The sequence below is a fragment of the Anastrepha ludens genome, chromosome 6, assembly GCF_028408465.1.
Source record: "Anastrepha ludens isolate Willacy chromosome 6, idAnaLude1.1, whole genome shotgun sequence".
NCBI lineage: Eukaryota > Metazoa > Arthropoda > Insecta > Diptera > Tephritidae > Anastrepha > Anastrepha ludens.
Window position 1 is genome coordinate 1,647,718 of NC_071502.1, and position 17,529 is coordinate 1,665,246.

The 17,529-nt window shown below is 38.0% G+C and overlaps 1 protein-coding gene across 14 annotated transcripts in view; it reads left to right on the forward strand.

Moving 5' to 3' along the window:
- LOC128867489 (myocyte-specific enhancer factor 2) overlaps nucleotides 1–17,529 on the forward strand; it is a 205,278-nt gene that overhangs the window by 54,230 nt on the left and 133,519 nt on the right. For 13 of the 14 annotated variants that reach the window (XM_054108723.1, XM_054108735.1, XM_054108737.1 and 10 more), the window contains exon 2: nucleotides 8,891–8,933. The exons of the other annotated variant lie outside the window; for it this stretch is intronic. The gene's annotated coding sequence lies outside the window, so the exon portion shown is untranslated. The remainder of the gene's footprint in view (nucleotides 1–8,890; nucleotides 8,934–17,529) is intronic. 14 annotated transcript variants of the gene reach the window in all.

Consider the following 17,529-nt stretch of genomic DNA (forward strand, 5'->3'; position numbering starts at 1 on the left):
GGAAACTGCGGCAGTGGTGAATGGAGGCTGTGGTTGAGAAGTACATACATATGTTCATAAATTGGCCGATTCCTATTTAATATATCACTTCAAGTAAACCTTATTAATTTTATCTAAGATATATTTACTTACTTTTTCCATTTTTATCACAATTTTTATTTAAATTTAGAACTTTGACTCAACTAGAAAATTTGAATTCGTGTCTATTTTTTTATTTTTTATTTTATTTTTTTTACTGTGCGATCAGCTGTTTTTCTCACTTGCAAATTTTTTCAAGTAAAAATTTATCCAGTCAAACCTTGCAACTTCCCATCAAAATAAAACCTCATTTTGCTCTCTCAGTTTTCCCTACTTTGATGGTTTTTTGGACACATGAACACCAAAACTTGATAATTTGTAACAATTATTGTTACAAATTATTTGCTGCATGAATAGACCTATTTTTATAATTATTCTTAGCACCCTGTGTACTAATCATGTTATAACATGTTTTTTTCCCTTTATACTATTGACCACTTTACTCGCAGACACAAACGCTACCGATTAGCTTCGCGCATAATCGCGTCGATTGATCATTTGCGCTATTTAGTAGATAAAATAACAATGCGCTTATGCTCGATGGCAATTGTTATTGCTCTTGGTGCTGTGATCATGCTTGGCTGCCATGGCCGCTAACCCGGTTGTCACCATAAATTCACCCCTTCGCCGCGACTGTTATTGCGCCGTTTTCGCTGGCAGTTGAAGGTAGCGTTTGGTCGTGCCACTGCCACTGCCACTACCACTTCGCGTCTTCTCCACTAACAATTCAAGGACATCCGTTTCAAATACGTCAAGTGGCAGTAGCTTAAGCGTCAGCGGCGGTGGTCATTTGCCGCCAAATGCTCTTAAACTATGTATTGCAGCTATTGCCCAGCGGGAAGAGAAGATGTTTGGAGGGACGTGCCAGCACTGTGATGTCATGCGACTCATTTAACGTGCAATGCCGCGGAATGGACAGTCAAGATAGCGAAGTGCGAATGTCGTGAATTATGGTGTATGTGTGTATGTGTATGAGCTTGTGCAAACGAGCCACGAACTTGGCGTGCTGTCGCCTGACTGCTAAGTGTTGCATGTTACATTTGTGGCGGTGAGAAGGTGTAAAACAGGGTGGAGCGGAGGAGGGACAGGGCAGTGAAGTTGCGCGGTTGCAGGAAGTTGACACGATTTGCATGCGAAACTTTTCATTTAATGCATTTGCAGTTACATTTGCATTCGCGTTCGTACTCGCATACATATCTCTGTATGCATGTATGCATGCATGTTTGTATTTGTATTTTTGTTTGCATTGCACACTTGCCCAGTTGCGGTTATTGCCACAAAAAGCTGCCTCAACGTGCGATAAGCAGTGAGTGGAAATGCTGGGGCCACAAGTATGTGGTGAGGATGTGTACATAGACAGAAGTGTACTTGTATGCATGTATTAATGCGTGCTAATGTGTATTTCTGCATTACGTATGCAAATCGCAATGAAAATATTTTTGCTATGAAAGAAACTCCGATACGGCTAGAATTTTAAAAAGCGGCAATGGTCAGATTCTGAAAGTCATAAATGTGTTGCAAGTGTTATTCTGCCATTTTAGTACCAGCGCCCAGCGGCCAAAAACACTTTCACTGGTTATCATTAGTTTACAAAATATCAATAGAATCATCTTGTTTGATGTTTCTTGCCACAGTTTTTCTTTGCTTTTGTTATTGTATGTGATGCTGTAATCAATCTTGCTCTTATGGCCGGCTTCCGTCGTTGTTATAGCAGCTCGCCAAGACCAGCCAGGCATGCTGAAGTCACCGGTCGTCCTGTTGATTCTATCTAACCAGGGTAGGGCAAGGAAACATGCTGTTTCAATGGGTTGGGTCCAAAGGGAGATGGTTGTTAGGTGAGTGGGTTTAAGGAGGCATATGAATAGGTGGCTAGTGGCATGCGGGGTACCTTCCCTTCCCGGAAATATGTTGAGTATGTTGTAGTAGGAGTTTAACCAACTACAATATCCTGAACGCAATTATGCCAAGATAACGTAGATTTCACGAGCCAGCTGAGGCTTTTCGTCTGCGTTGGGACTTCGATGACCGCATTTAGGGGTGGGAGTTTAGGAATGTGGTAAGCGACTCCCGAGGAATGCCGTTCAGTGTCTGTCTACAAACTACTTGGTCCGGTTCTCGATCTCGTCAGTGTAGTTAAAGGCATACCTCGTCTGAGAAGTGGCTTAGCCTCCAGAAAATACCTGCAGGTGTAGTTCCTGCGGTAGTAATCCAGCAGGAATTGCTTGCCGAGAATCTTACTGTGCTCTTTAACCGGGGGAATCGTATCCTCGCTGTGGAGATGCTGTAGGGAAGACTTCTGGAGGCATCACGTGACTGTCCTGATATTTGTGGTTTGGAGATGTGAGAACCTTGTTACTGTTTTGGACCCTAGTGGCAATTGGGATTGTACGCGCCGAGAAGGAGAGCTAACTATCGAAGGTGACTCCCCATTAGTGTTGTTTACGGTCGGTATGGGCGTGTCATCGACTTTAACATTTAGCTGTTGATGTTGTTGTTGTAGCAGCATAAACATTTCCCATAAATATACGGGGAATGCTGCTGAAGTGACAGTCCTTGACCGGACATAAATCCGGGTCGTTCCGGTTACGTAGAACCGACTGTCGGGGGAACGAAAATTTAGCTGTATTTCGACCCCTCCTTCTCCAAGATGGTAAATAGGGTTGCCGCGCATTAAATGGGGAAAAGTAATAGATTCCTCGCCGTGAAGAAGCGAGAAAAGCTGGAGAGATGGAACACTTTGGAACACAAACCACCAATGCTATAGAAGATCAGTGAGGAAGCTTCGGGATATAGCAGTTGAAAAGTAAGGGTGAAAGAATACCACCCTGTTCTTGTTTTATCCTTCTCCGCCTTCCGTTTGACACCGGTTTGACCACAATGCGGTGGGTATATTTTTAAAGAGAGGTCTATGAGATTTCGAGTTCTATTCCGCTTGGCTTTTTGGTGCCAAAGAAGGAATTTTATGAATTTCTAAAATCCATTTTTTTGTTTATTTAATTAATTTATTTAACTTTCTGTAGTAATTTAAGCTCATATTAGCTTTAAGTGCTCCATAAAAACTATTATTATGTTGAGAAATAAATGAAATGAAATAAAATGAAATGAAGCTCAAAGTGGACATGAAACGTAAAATTATAGATAGCTTTTTTTTGGCAATCGTCATTAAATCACTTCACTTGTAAGAAAATATCAGATCGCAATCTTCAATAAAACAGTGAAACAGGTTTTTTTGGGAGGAAAGATTCCAATTCTGGGTGAAAGACCTGCATTTCCACTTGACATATTTTATGGCCATATTAAGCTTGGAATTTTTGGCCTAATAGTGATGGTTGCCATCACTCTCAAAAAGAACTAGAGTTATATTTATGAGCAAATATAGAAGAAAGCATAAAAAAGTCGAAAGACTTACGACTCAACAACGTTTACAAATCGTGCAATTGTATTACGAAAATCGGAGGAGTCATCAATCTTCAAAGACGAGACAGGCGCCAATGTAACAGTGAATGGGGAACACTATCGCGCCATGATAAACGACGTTTTGATGCCGGAAACCGAAGTTCGTGATCTCCTAAACATTTGATTCTAACAATCCAACAGGACGGTGCTACTCGTCTTACAGCCCGTGAAACAATGGATTTACTGCAGTTAGTTTTAATTTGAATTTTTGTTGTATTATTTCAATTAAAATCCGATACTTTCAAATTGTTTACCTTTAATAAGGATTTTGTCTGACAGTAGCACCAGTCGGGCAAAATATATTATATAAACTTTCTAGCAACTACGCAGACTTTTCAAAAAAAGGGGTTTAAACAACTCTTTCATGAGATAGCTAATGAGTTGAAATATTTTAAAAATATTCGCTTGAGTAAGAATTTTGACCTTTTTCACTTATGCTAAAAACACTCAGGCACAAAATGTCAATCTTAATCTGGCCTTAAAAAAATTACCTGAGAATGCAAAAAGATTTCTAAGTCGGTTAGTTTAAGTATGCCGGTAGCACAGTGAGCAGGTATAGTATATTAAAAAAACAACAGCAAAGCTTTTGGCCCTAGAATGTTAAAATCTACAAACAAAGATTAACAGTTTAGAGTCGAATTAAAAAATCAAAAAAATCAGCTGGTTTACCGCTGCTACCAGGTCAATGTGCCTTGGTTGAGTCCAACCACTTATCATATCAGAGTTGCTGCTAAAAAACTGCAGCTTGCAAAAACACTGTGGGGGATAGATTCTGTAGGCAAGTGTAGAGTATGCATGTATGTATGTGTGCATGGAGCTCAATAGGAGTAGGGCTATTGGTGTACGGGGGTAATTAAAATTGGCATGCTGAGTGACTGCGCTAAGTTTTAATATTTACAGTTACAACTTCCTGCTAAATGTACATACATATATGTCTTTGTAAGCATGGGTGTGTGGTCTATGACACAATTCCCAATTCAATATTTTATCAATAAATATTTCCAGCGTTAACGTTTTCGCATATTACTCACATTTGTTTAAATCGATTGTCTCTATCAATTCGTGAAGCATTAAAAGTAATATAAAATTGCCATAAATTGCATGTTCAAAATACTTTATCTGCTTATTTTCTCTTTTCTTCAACATTCATTCCAACACTTTTGCATTTTCATGCACACCTAAAACCTAAATCGCATATCAAATCATCGCACATTTCGTGAACTCTACTCCAATTCCACATACTGCATTGCCAGCGAGCCCATTTGCCAAGTAAATGGCCCTAAGCCACCTACTGAACGTGCGCGTATTGAAATGCCTGCAAATGCCCAAGTCAAATAGCGATGGAAATGTAGGTGTTGGCCGCTGGCAAGTGCCTGGCACCGGAAACGTAGTGAGTCGCTTTCAGTGGCATTTACGGTAGCGTTGATAGATAATACATTTTTGATATGTTTGACGCTTCGCTCAAAATATCCTTATTACCTCGTTTCCTGCGGTGTCTTATCAGCGCAGAGGAGGCAATTCTCTGCAAATTATTTACATAGTGCTTTTGATGGCTTTATTATACGTGGCACAGCAAAGCTGGTAGAAAATTTTGAAAAATTAAATTTTGCACAATTTCACATTTAACGGTATTTTACACGGAATTAGTATCTGCAGTATGCATAAGAGTATGTTTCATGCATATTGTGAGAAATGCTTATGAGTTGGTTTGGATCGACTAGGAGGCGCAGGTGACGACGGTGTGGTCGAATTGTCAATACAATTTCTATATATATATGTATATAAATATATATATATATATATATGTACACTCGTTTTGGGTGTTTGGCCGAGGAGCTCCTATTCGTGGCGTACGTCTTGATGTTGTTCCTCAAATGGAGCGACCTACAATATTTTTTATGAGGTCCTTTTTCATGAGAGAAATACACTCGGAAGCTTGCCATTGCCTGCCGAGGGGCTACCGCTATTAGAAACAACTTTTCCTTAATTTTGGGGTTTCGCCGAGACTGGAACCTATGTTCTCTCTGAATTCCGAATGGTAGTCACGCACCCACCCATTCGGCCACGGCGGCTGCCGTATACTATAAGTTTTTTTGTACTTAAGAAATAAAAATTAATAAATAGCAGTTTGGGGAAAAGAAATCCATTATTTTCTCGGTAGATGGATGTATCGTGATCGATAAAAGATCGATATCATGATCGATGATAAAGTATCGATCAAACAATTTGAAGTTTATGCTCGTTGTCAAGGTGACATTTCACACTAAAACAATTCCTTTGCTGTTTTTTGTTCGTTCCATTCAGTTGTGAGTTACAGGGTGTTAGCAATGGAAGTCAACAAAGAGAAAATTCGATACATTTAACAGGTTTACAAAATGCAAGCCAGGCCGGTGTAATTGGGAATGGTGTTCAGGGTGTCGATAATGTAAGAGTTAATTACGTACAATATTGGTTTCGTCGATTCCGTTCAGGCAATTTTAACGTTCAAGAAAATGCCGATAATGTCGTCAATGGAACTATCTTATTGTTAATTGGCGCGATAACCGCTTACGCGACTTTGGCCGAGTTTAACAAAGCACGCCAATCGTTTCTTTCTCGTGCTAACCGGCGCCAGTTGGACACACCAAGTGAAGCCAAGTCCTTCTCCATCTGATCTTTCCAACGCAGAGGAGGCCTTCCTCTTCCTCTGCTACCACCAGCTGGTACCGCATCGAATACTTTTAGAGCCGGAGAGTTTGTATTCATTCGAACGACATGACCCAGCCATCGTAGCTGCTGGATCTTTATTCGCTGCGCTATGTCTATGTCGTCGTAAAGCTCATACAGCTCATAGTTCCATCGCCTGTGATACTCGCTGTCGCTTACGTAAAAATGTCTAAAAATTCTCCACAGAATCTTTCTCTCAAACTCTCCAAGGGACGCCTCATCGGATGTTGTCGTCGTCCAAGCTTCTGCACCAAACGTTAGGTATGATGAAAGCCTTTTAGAATGTTCGTTTGGTTCGTCGAGAGGGGATTTTACTACTCCATTTCCTACTTAATACAAAGTAGCGCTTTTTGGCAAGATAGATTCTCCGTTGGATTTCAAGGCTGACATTGTTATCGGTGTTAATGCTGGTTCCTAAATAAACGAAGTTTTTTACAACCTCGAAATTATAACTGTCAACAGTGATGTGGGAATGGAACTATACAATGTGATAAAATATGTAAATTGTTTTTTTCAATCTCTGGAAGCGATTCATAAAAGTTTAGTTTTAAGATTTTGAACTTTCTATTGATTCATTTATTTTGTGCAAACGATGAGAGATTTAAGTTTGTATGGGAGGCACCAAGTCCCCTTATCCAATACCTAATTCTTGTCGCCTTAATTTGGCATTCGTAATTGAAATTTCAGTACCTTACCATAAGCGGTTCCAGAGAAAAGTTATATGAAGCTTTCAGTTTGTATGGGAGGTACTAGACTCCCTTTTTCAATGCCTACCACTTTTCACCCCCAATCGTCTAATTTGTGCATACGTGCCAAGTTTCAGTTCGCTAGCTTAATTGGTTTTAGGGATATATTGCTTTTCACATTTTGGTCCATTTGCCAGATGCCACGCCCCCTATGTATCGGGATTTACATTTCTGCCCTAAAGAAAGTTATTAATCGGTCGAACGGCACAGTCAAAAAAGGGGTTTCAATACTCATATTTTAGTGTGTGGAATAATAGACAAAATTTATGATTTATGTGTAAGTACAGGGTGGGCCAAATGAGACCTACTAATGCTACTACTACTACTACTACTAGCAGTATGCGCAGTTGCTCCATCTTCTTGAAACCACAAATTAGGATACTGCTCCGCCATTGGCCGCAAAAAGTTTTCAATCAATGTTCTGTAAGAAGCTCCTGTAATCGATTCCAGCATTTCATTCTGATTTTCGAAAAAAAGAAATATGGACCCATAACTCTAGTGGCCATAACACCGCACCAAACAGTACATTTAGATGGGTGCAACTGATGTTGGTGTGTTGCCCTTGGATTTTCAGAGCCCCACAATTGTGTTGTTGACATAACCATTTAAATGGAGATGCGCCTCATCCGACATCAAAACATTATTTAAAAAATCAATTTGTGTGGCTAATTTTGTAAAACGAATAGCGTATTGTAGTCGTTGTTGGTGGTCTTGCGGTAGGGTTCCATAATAAATTTCCAACAATTCAATTATAACCTACAAAAAGAGAAAAATAAATATGTCAAAAAATAAAAAAGTTATTTGTCCTTAACCTTAGTAGGTCTTATTTGGCCCACCCGGTATATACAGTTGATTTCAGAATTGGTGCACTTTTGAAAAAATGTGGTAAATTGTAAATATATAAAAAAGAAAGTTTACATTCAGTAGCAAAACGCCAAACTCCCAAAGCTGTATATGCAGTATTTGAAATTCCATGCTTTAGTATTCAACTAATATGTCTGCTTAGTTCGATAACATTGTTTTTGAGAAAAACATTTTAAAATTTTCCGCTCAGAGCCGCTACGTCAAAATATATAATATCATATTTGAGAATATTTCTAAAGAACATTTTAACCCTCTAACTCGTCAATAGCTAGGTCGTTTTTATATCTTTTACGAGAAAGGGGCAAAAATACTTAAAACAGGGGGATATAGCAGGTTAAAATGCACCACAAAAGTATTTGTTGCAAAATTCCCGATTTAAAAAATCAAAGCTTAAATTCAATTTAAACATCAGAAATAAGTCGAAGTGGGCAATGTTTACTGTAACTTACAAATGCTTCTTACATTTGTTTTAAGAGTTAAAAATTAATAGCTTCTACATGTTTCCACGCAGTCGGTTCTACGTTACCGAAACGACTCGGATTTATATCCCATCAAGGACAGTCACTCCAGCAGCATTCTCCGTATGTAAGTATAGGGAATGTTTATGCTGCTACAACAACAACAACAATAGCTTCTACAAATCAACCTAAAAAATGTTTCTACCACATACCATACTGACAACTGTGGCAACGTAAAAAGTAAACTTTGGAAAGTTACTCTTTTCATTACTCTTTCTCTCCAAGAGATCTTATCAGACATCTTTTTCTTATTTCGAAATTTAGGTAACCTCTTAGCTCTGAAACTTTCAATAACAGTTAGTTTTGGTCCCTGCGAAAAGTATCTGTGCTAGTTCGCGTTGGGTTATTCTAATTGATATGCTAACCCGCTTGAGTAGCAACGGTTAATATCTAGTTTTTTAAAAAGTAAAATAAAAATAACACTGTGTATGGCATATGCATATGCATGTGTTTTGGTTATTACTTTAAATAATTATATTGTTTGCTTATCTCGATACAATTATTTTTCCTTCTGTTTTTTAGGTGTCGATTATTTGGTGAAGGTAATGCGGCAAATTAATTAAGGGTGAGTAAAGTTATTCCAGTTTCAGATGAGTTATAACATATTGAGATACGCAATTATTTTATCAAACTCAATGCTTCTCTCGCTCCGCCCAACCGACACGAGGAGCGTAGTCCCTTGAGGTACGAAAAATTTTTGTGTTGACGCTGGGCAAAGAAAGGCAGGACTTCGCTAAGTGTCGAGATCTAAATATGTTCAGCTCAAGAAACAAAATTCACATACAAACTGAATAAAGAGCTGGAGATATGCAATCGTCAATCATTTATAGGCGGAGGATGGTAGCGTTTCCCGTATGGTAAAATGTGGACACGAGATATCAAAAGTGCTGGAAAGAGATCTGAAATTTTGTGGTGAGGTTCGAAGTGGTTCATTAGGTTCGTAATTTGTTTTATGTGGTTTAAAAGAAAGAGGCCAACAGTGCCTTGATACTCGAGCGGTAATGTTAAGGCTAATCTGCCGGAAGAAGTTGCATAGAAATCGCCTGCATAGAAATCGCCTTCATAGACTTTCCCACTCCTGCTAGTCGTAGAAAAATGCTGGGAGCGTTTTCGGTTCATATTGTCTTGGCCCATTTCTCATCCCTAGTCTCCATCCATTTGAGGGGGTATTCTAGTCCAGATGCACGAACTTCGAGCATTTTTTGACGGTGAATAAAAAAAAGCTATTGATATTTTTACCATCCGTTTTTTTATCATTTATTTATTCATATATTAAGAGCACACAAAATGAATTAAAAAATAAATAAATTTTCATGGAATTATGCGTCCTTGAAGTGGAAGGGGAAATAAAAAGGCAGCGTCCTCGTCGTCACGATTTCTACCCTTGTGGTCATTTGAAAAAAAAAATAATAAATTCTTAATTAATATAAATGTCATTATCGTATGACGCAGAAAAAAGGGGAAACAAATTTTTTTTCATAAAATGGCGGCTACTTAAAAATTGAGGTCGATTTTTTCCTAATTTTTAAGCTTTCTCGAATTGTTTACGCATATTAAAAAATTAAAATTTCAAGCTTTTTGTGCGTCATCCGACAGAGATATATTTAAAGAATATTCATGATAAACTTCAAGCAAATCGGTTGATTAGAACTTGAGATGTTGGCCGACCGTATTGAAAGAAGTAGTTTCGTCCGCTCAAGCCAGTCTAGCTGTCGCGTCACTAAAATACTTGTAACTTCGAAAATAGTTCGAATTTTGAAAAATCTTTTCAGGGAGATATTTTTGAATACTTAAACTATCGAATTAAAAAAAAAATCGATTTTTTCAAATTTCTAGACTAGAATACTCCCTTAAGATATGTTTCGGTTTCATTCCGTTCGGCCAAGGCTCCGCAGAAGGAAATTCGATCCGTCATATTTTTTGATATTAATTGGTGTGGCACCCAAATATCGAGCTTCTTTTAGAATCTAGTTTTGTGTAAATGGTTTCAAACTGTTTTCTGGTCGATCTTTAGCTCCTGGGCGATGCTACGATTACTAACATGCCGGTCAACTTCGATTATTTATGTGATGGATTTCTTTTTTCCCAATCTAATATTTATGATTAAGTTCCTCAAACGGTCGATTTCCCGTTCTCCAAGTCTTGCTTTATTATCAATCACTTCAATTATTCACTATTTAAATTAATTCTATGTAATTTTGCAAAAAGAAACTTTTGCATTTAAGTCATTGAATATCTTTATATTAAAATCAAAGTGAAGAATATTTATTTACCTACATTTTAACTCGTTATGACCTCAAAATTCTTTCTTACTTGAACGGGCTAATGAGTTTATGAGCGTACAAGAGGTTTGCGCTTCATTACACACAAAAGATAAGCGTGGTCCAGCAGGATATCATCCACATCCTCCTCCTGGTCCTCTTCTTAAATATGTAGGTGTATACACACGTACGCATATGCGTGTATTTTGGTGTTGTGATAATTATTTGTTGTAGTAAGTATTCGGATGTCCCTTTGGCGCGCCTGAGCATAATCATTCGCACAATTTAAATTGTCATTCACTTCATACTTAGATAATAAACACAAATGGTTTTTATTGTTCAATGAAACTTGTTGCTTAATGTAATTAACAACAACAAAAGCAACAAACCAGATGAAAGGATACTCAATCACTAAAGCGCACTAATTTATATGGACGTTATGCCTGCGTTGTTTTTGCATTTAAAGTGGCAGAACGCAAGGATAGGTCGATTTAACAATGAGAACCATGCGGTCCAGTTAATGAAGTCGCATTAAATGGGCCGACCGAACACTTTCATTGAATATCATGAGGAGCAATAGCCAGGTGAGATCCTAAGTGCATTAATGTCGCCACTTTGTTAACGGTAATTTGAAAAAATTCCAGTTCAGTAGCGCGAAATGAAAATGAAAGTGAAATATGTATTAAAGCGTGCGACGAACGAAGAGACATCTGGAGGGTAATAAACGAACGTATGTATGAGAGCAAAAAGATGCGACTATGTACCTGCTCCAGCACACATACAAAACATTTTCCAGTTCATTGAGCTTTTCAACTCCAATAATTTTCACACTTCTCTAAAGGGACCGGCCCCATCCACGTACTCATCTACTCACAGACTCAAGCGAAGCCTGCCTGCATGGATATCCTTACAGGAGCTGCAGCGCCGGTAGGTGTATCCCTCTGCTTTGCTCATTTCATTGTCTGGATGTGATAGGAGTTGTTGGACTCGCCCACACATAGTTGATATCAGTATAAGCGTGTATGTATGTGCGTGGCCAACAAACAAACGCAGAGCTGAAGGAGACCATGATGAGGATACTCCTACTCAACTGCTGGATTTTCTCGATTAATTTGCTGTTTTTAATTAGATGTTGTTGTAGCTTTTGCACAGGTAATACGCGTTGCCAAGGCGACCCACCTGCTTGTGCGCAGACATACGCGCTTATATTATACTCCTTCATATCGTAGTTGTACATTCGACCACACATCTCTTGCTCGGTTATCCTTCGCACTGGATTTGAGCGTTCAGCTCTGCTTAGCGTTGATTCAAGTTGAGTTGTGTTGAGTTGAGCTGAGTTGGTTGGCCTTAATTCTTTTATAATTCACTGAATCTGTGCAATTAATTAATTACGCTTATTAATAACGACGAAATCGGTCACACACACTCACTTACACAAACATACACAAACAAGAGTTCTACACGTGTCTAACCTCTTGGCTAGAAATATATAGCGTTTTTCAATAGGTGCGCTTCAACTTTTTTCCGATAAGGAGGGCGAACAACGCAATATTTTTTATTTTTCGCTTGTCATTTGTAAACTTCATTAGTATTCATTTCATCATGGAACGCTACACACTTGAGCAACGATTGCAAATCGTGCAAATTTTTTATGAAAATAATCGTTCTGTTGCTGTTACTTCAAGAGCATTTTTTCCAAAAAATCATATTCAGTGATGAAGCTCACTTTTGGCTCAATGGCTTTGTCACAAGCAAAATATGCGTTACTGGGCAGAAAGCAATCCACACGTGATTCATGAGGCACCGTTGCATCCCGAAAAAATCACTGTTTGGTGCGGTTTACATGCCGGCGGCGTAATTGGCCCATATTTTTTCGTTGACGAGAACGATCGCCACGTTACTGTGAATGGAAATCGATACCGCGACATGATAAACGATTATTTTTGGCTGCAATTGAATGGTATGGACTTAGACGACATGTGGTTTCAACAGGATGGGGCCACAAGCCACACAGCACACGCTACAATTGATTTGTTGAAGAGTAAGTTCGACGAGCGCATTATTTCCAGAAATGGACCGGTCGAATGGCCGACGCGCTCGTGTGATTTGACGCCTCTAGACTATTTTCTTTGGGGTTATGTGAAATTATTGGTCTGCAGTAACAAGCCGGCGACGATTTGTGAGCTCAGAGCCAATATTGAACGCGAAATTGCTGGAATTTCGGCCGATTTATGCAAAAGAGTGGTCGAAAATTGGGTTCAACGATTGGACTTCGTAAAACGTGCACGCGGTGGTCATGCAAAAGAAATCGAATTTCATACTTAAATGTATATGTTCAAACTCGATAATAAAAAAAAAAAATCAGTTAAAAAAGTCAAACCGCTTGTGTTTTATTAAAAAAAAAGTTGAAGCGCTCTTACTGAAAAACGCTTTACATACATACCCTATGCACACACATGCATACATACATATGCAAATGCTCCAGAGTCAATTTAGATGAATGATAGGAAAAACTTTCAAAAGTACAGTTTTTTTGCGAATTTTAGTAAAAGAATTAATTACATACAAATCCTCCCGTCCTAATGTACATACCTATATACATATACATATACATATATGAATATGCATATATAATAAATCTGTTATTAAAAAAAAAGTGCAGCCATAGTTTAAAAATACCGAATTCAATGTATTGGAAGTAGTTTATACAAAATAAATAGTACTAACAAAAACCCGGGCCGCTTGGTTGTGTCGTTATTTAAGTTATTTTGTGTATTACGAGAGCAGGCAAAATACGAGTAAAAAGGCAATTACACGATGACTTTTCACCTTGGATTTTTTGCACATTCTCTTTTAAAGAAGTTTTCGAAAATGTTCGTCCATCTACACGATGACTCTTTTTTGCGGCTTTCCTTGCGTGTTTTTCACATTTAAGCGGACAATTTTTCGTTGGTCATTCAATTCAATATTGGTGCACTTGAAAAAAATACGAAAATGTGATTACGATGAAGGCGAAATGTCAAAGTAACCTTTTGATTTTGCTGACCGTGCGTGCATGCCTACCACGTTGACACTTTTTGCCACGAAGCTCGACACGCATGTCTTTGCAACCTGGGTAAATCGGGTAAATTGGCTCTAACTCATTGTGAAAAGATTTTTAGACCAAAATCAGAGGGCTTTCAGCGAATTTGAAAGAATCAGCTTATTAACTGAAGTCACATGGGTCATGACAGCGGTTTGTTTACGAAAAAACTGAGATTGGGTAGGCGACACACGAAAAACGCAGTCCTCGTTTGCTTAACTCATTGCTGCGTTGCTGATCTGGCTGAATTATGCTGCCGAATTGCCTATGACGACACAGATATTCCCACAGGATTGTTTTGGATGAGCAACCCTTGTAATCTGTCATCTTTGAGTAAAACTGACCCTGCGAAAAATACGGACGTAATAGACAGACTTTTAGCGATTGGTCTTGGACTTTGTTTATAACCATTGGAGAGCTAAATGGGTAGGGAATACAGTGCCCTATATTTAAATGAAATATTCATGGCGATCATTGGAAATCTTGGAACCAACCATCCTCCCTTTCTATTCAGCCGCTTATTTAATATTAAATATCAGTTTTTATAGCGAGCGGAATATCTGCCATTTGTACTGCAGGCAAATCGTAAAAAATGTGGAATGGAAATATTGAATATTGGACACAAAAATGTTGACTCTGGTAATCTCTTGCAAAATCCCAATGTTACCTTCACCGCGTTGCAATGGAGTACCTACACACTTTTCTATAAATTATTTATCTCAATATAACTCATATACTGACATAAATATATATGATACATATATATATATTACTTCTGTTTGCAAGCCAAAATGGTTTGAAAATACGACTTTCAGAAATATCTGGATTCAGCGCAACCAATACGCAACCAATAAAAAATAAAAAATAAATAATTGGCGCGTACACTTCTGTTAGGTGTTTGGCCGAGCTCCTCCTCCTATTTGTGGTGTGCGTCTTGATGTTGTTCCACAAATGAAGGGACCTACAGTTTCAAGCCGACTCCGAACGGCAGATATTTTTATGAGGAGCTTTTTCATGACAGAAATACACTCGGAGGTTTGCCATTGCCTGCCGAGGGGCGACCGCTATTAGAACCAATACCAACCAATACTCGTAAGTTTAAGTTACATAGTTTGAATATATAAGTATATATATTTGATCCTCTTATTCCTGTATGGAACATGGGTCCTTTTGTCTGGATATGAGTTAGATCTTTTTTTTTTAAATTCGAACCAACGTTCTCTCTTGATTCCGAATGGTAGTCACGCATCAATCATTCGGCTGATTATTATTGGGCCTATAATTTGAGAATGATATTAGAAAGTTCAGTACTACACTATAATTATTATCATGGAAGTTCTGCGCTGATGGGCTTTAGTTGTCAGTGTGAACATTCCAATTTTCTCCGGATGTCGTTCTTTTATTCTGCAATTTGAAAAAATCACCACTGTTATAATTTGACACACCGCAGTTTAACGCTCTCACGTCCATCCATAATTGGGTAAATATGTACATGATTACAATTATTATGGTCCTTAAGGTTCTTTACCAATCTGATGACAGATTTAAAAAATTTTAAATGGTGCTGGGCGAAATTTAAAAATTTAAAAATCTGAAAAGTACAATCACTAAAACAGAAATAGAGTGAAACAATAATTTTTCGAAACAATGCTATCAAATGTTCAAATGAAATATTCAATTTGCCGGATTTTGTTGCCCTAGGCTCATATGCAACAGTAGAGATTATACTTCAGCAATACAGGGACCCGAAACATACCATGAAAATTATTCAAGAATGGTGTAAAAGAAATCAGAACTTCCAGCTTTAAGAATGGCCCACACAAAGTCCTGATTTAAACTCTACTGAACATTTATGAGCTATTCTAAAGAAACGGCTAGCATCTTACGAAATCACCCAAAGGCCATCAACGCTATGGTCAAGAGTTCAGAAGGAATTGACAAGGCATATAAATAGTGTCATTATGACTAAAGGTCTGTGGACAAAATCTTAATATTAAGTTTCATGTTATAAAAGTTATCGCCGAAAAAAATTGGCTAAATGAATTTTTTGTTATTTTCGTAATGTCTTTTTTAATTTTAAATATTTTGCAAACTTGAATTAATACGTTTTATTTCTTACTCAATGAAGCATACTAAAGTGCAAGTTTGAAAAAACCCAAAAACCTCGTGGATATTTGATAATGTTTTTGCTAGACATACTCTACTCGAATTTGCTACTATTTATTTTTTCGCAATCGGAAACAGAGATGCTAATTGTCTTCTATAGGGACATCGCTGTAGAAAATGACACAGTTGCTTATTTGGAAAATGGGATGAATGTAAGCTAGTTTTAAATTCAGTAGAAGCGTACTAGTCGATTTCCCTGCAGGGATGTAATGCATAACATACGTTTATATATTTACGTACGAGGTGATTTATTTAGTTGCATATTCGGCTTGTTTGTATTGTGTCACGTGCCAAGCCAACGTGACACCTGGCGTACGTAATCAAATATGCTTGCTAATCCAACCAAATCTTCATACTCATAGGCCGACTCATCTCCAGGCACGCCCATCCCATTTACTTACTTTACTCCCAGCAAGCGCGCTCGCACGCTGCGATTCTTACTTATTTGACGTACCCATTTGTCTATTTCAAATAATATAGCATCTTCCACATCTTTGTGTGCATGGTGTCGCTTGCATCCTGTTCATCCTGTTGATCCGTTGCTTTATCTGTATGTGCGCTGTCTTCTTTAGAGGCAGATTTCTCTGCAGTTGATTGTATTGGTTTGGTGTATTCTTCAATGAATTTCAGTTATTTACTTAATTTTGATTTCCATGCATTTGGGAATGTGCAGTTATTCAAGTTATGGAGGGTGGCATCATATCCAGCCAGGATGTAGAAATACTTTTATTCTTTTAGATCGAAATCTTCATGCTGCACTTGATTATTATGTAATTTCCCGGAATTCACAAGCGAACACATTCTGTATATTATATTATGATTAGGTTTGTATTTGATTTCTGTATTAGGCATCTGCACGTGAAGCCTTATCCCTCTTTTCACGGCTGAACGATTTGTTATTATTTGTGAAAGGATCCAATCCATGTGATTGAAAGCGATTTCAGGTTATTGAGCTAAGTCTTAAGATATTGGTGTCATAAAAACCGGCGCCGCTGGGTAGTGAAGTCATGGGACAGGCATATCTGAGCTGTAATTCCACTAGGTTAGTGTGGCGAGCCTTGCCTTAAACATTCTGAAGGCGCATCTGAAATGCCTAAGAGGGCAAATATTCAATGGTTAAATGAAATATTGTGACTTTAAAAGATATACATGTACTTTTGAATTCCTTTCGCTTTGCTGATGTTACATACACACAAGGTCATTAAAATAGGTACCGCCCAACGTTCATCAGGAAAATGCAAGTTTTTAAAATGAATATTCCATTCTAGGTGGTTTTTATTTCACAGATTAATATAAAAAATATGACTAATAATTCAAGGAACTTAAACTAGTAACAATAGGAGCAAAAAGGAAATATTTAAGTGGTCATGGAAGTGGGTACGAAACAAAAATAGATGCGATACAAGAAGAATTTAGTGATTTTATTTAAAATGCTGTTTAATCACTGTGCCCACCATAATTATCAACGACTTTTTACATTCGATTTGAGATAGAATTGTTAATCCTACGGCAAATCCTTCCAAGGTTTTCAATGGGGTCACTGGCTTGGCCAATCCATAACTTGAACATGATTTTGTTAAAACTATTCATGCACTAGCATTGAGGAGTGCTTTGGTCGCTATGTTGCATAAAAAGCCACCGAAGTGGTATAT